Source organism: Mesoplodon mirus, assembly GCF_964341445.2.
Source record: "Mesoplodon mirus genome assembly, chromosome: 18".
In the NCBI taxonomy this organism is placed as follows: domain Eukaryota; kingdom Metazoa; phylum Chordata; class Mammalia; order Artiodactyla; family Ziphiidae; genus Mesoplodon; species Mesoplodon mirus.
Genome location: NC_138994.1, coordinates 5,526,458 through 5,529,029, shown reverse-complemented (window position 1 = coordinate 5,529,029; position 2,572 = coordinate 5,526,458).

Genomic DNA, 2,572 nt, shown 5'->3' with positions numbered 1-2,572 from the left:
GTCTCTTAGCAACAGGGAGACGTAGAGTTGCTTCCGGCCCCGCCCCTCGCGCGCAAGGCTGAGTCCCGGGCACAACCGCTGCCAGCGTGCGCATGCGTCTAGGCAGCCGCGCGTTGAGCGGGGCGAGGCGAGCGCGTGGCCAGCAGCTGCAAGGCGCCTGCGAGGCGGGAGCGCTCTGTAATGTTGGCTGTTGCACGCTACATCGGTTCTTCCTGGCGTTGCGTGGCGTTCAGAATTTACAGCCAGGAAAACCAGAAAGAAGATTGGGGGCAGAATTCCAAATAGGGGTAAGGCATTCGTGGCAAGGATATGTGCACGTGTACCACCATCAGAGGGAGGGAGCCCAGGACTTCGGAGTCGGAGTGCTAGGTCTGTGTACACTCACTGCGTGACCCTGGGCCAGGCACCTAAGGGCACTAACCTTCAATGTGACACATTTAGTGAGCACCTGGCAGGCCCTCACCCCCTCCAGGCGTTTCCTGATATCCTTTCCCATACCACCACTCCCCCCCAAAAAAGGGGGACTAGGTTCTTCTAGGTTCCAATAAACACCCTGCATTTGCTACATATATTTTTTAAAGATTTATTTATTTTTGGCTGCGGGGGGTGCTTTCTCTAGTTGCCGTGCGTGGGCTTCTCGTTTCTGTGGCTTCTCTTGTTGTAGAGCAGGGGCTTCTGGTGTGCGGGCTTCAGTAGTTGTGGCACAAGGGCTCAGTAGTTGTGGCTCGCGGGCTTAGTTGCTCCACGGCACGTGGGATCCTCCCAGACCAGGGATTGAACCTGTGTGCCCTGCGTTGGCAGGCGAATTCCTAACCATTGTGCTACCAGGGAAGTCTCTACTACATTACTTTAGAATGTCAACTTCCAACACCAATGAGATTGCGAGGCTCTTGGCCTTGTATTCATAGGGGGAGCTGAGAACAAACGAAATCATTGTTAAGGTTTAAATAGCAAAAAGATACCCTTAACTACGCACAACTACACACCAATGAGTACATGTAAAGGTGGCGAAACCTGAATAAGATCTGTGTCTATTTTCTAGTTGAGATATTGCACTAAAGGTTTTCAAAATGTTACCATTGGGGGAAACTGGGTAAAGGGTACATGGGATGTCTTTGTATTATTTCTTAAAACTGCATATGAATCTGTAATTATCTCAAAATAAGTTTAATTTTAAAAAAGAATACCTTTAGTACCAACATAAAAAAATAACATTTTTTTCCTGGAAGAGTTCTGTCTAGCCAGGGAGAGAGTTGCATAAAACAATAATGACGGGGCTTCCCTGGTGGCGCAGTGGTTGACAATCTGCCTGCCAGTGCAGGGGACACGGGTTCGAGCCCTGGTCTGGGAAGATCCCACATGCCGTGGAGCAACTAGGCCCGTGAGCCACAACTACTGAGCCTGCACGTCTGGAGCCTGTGCTCCACAACAAGAGAGGCCGCGATAGTGAGAGGCCCGCGCACTGCGATGAAGAGTGGCTCCCGCTCGCCGCAACCAGAGAAAGCCCTAGCACAGAAACGAAGACCCAACACAGCCATAAATAAATAAATAAATAAATAAATTTATTTTCAAAAAACAATAATGACTACACAAAGTGATATTGTTATTCAAAGTTCTGTGTGCCTGTGAGGGAGATGAGGACACACTTACTTTAGAGCTACAGTAATGGCATTAGCATAAAGATCAATATATAGATCAATGGAACAGAATAGAGTCCATAAATAGATCCACACATATATGATCAATTAATGTTGCTAAGGAAACTCACTGGGGAAAGAATAATCTTTTTGACAAATGGTGCTGGAACAATTGGATGACCATATGCCAAAACAAAGCAAAATAAGCAAAAAGCTGACCCTTACCTCATACTACATACAAAAATTAACTCAAAAGACTTAAATATAAGAGGTCGAATTATAAAACTATTTAAAAAATAGATGAAAATAAGAGAGCAAAAAAACATGAAAAAGAAAAAATAACTTTGATGTCATCAAAATGAAAATCCTTTGCTCTTCAGAAAGACACTTAAGAAAATTAAAAGGCAAGCCACAGACTGGGATAAAATATTTGCAAAACATCTATCTGACAAAGAACTTGTAAGTACGATAAGTAAAGAGCTCTTACAACTCCATAATAAAACAAATAAATTAAAAAATGACCAAAAGATTTTAATAGTTATTTCATCGAAGAAGATATGTGGAAGGTCAATTAGCACATGAAAAGATGCTCGGTGTCATTAGGAAAATACAAATTAAGAACCACAGGTACGGGGCTTCCCTGGTGGCGCAGTGGTTGAGAATCCATCTGCCAAGGCAGGGGACACGGGTTCAAGCCTTGGTCCGGGAAGATCCCACATGCTGCGTAGCAACTAAGCGCGTGCGCCACAGCTACTGAGCCTGCGTGCCACAACTACTGAAGTCCACGCTCCTAGAGCCCGTGCTCCGCAACAAGAGAAACCACCGCCCGCTCACCGCAACTAGAGAAACCCCGTGCGCAGCAGTGAAGACCCAACACAGCCAAAAATAAATAAATAAACAAACAAATAAATAAATAAAAAGAACTACAGGTAGAC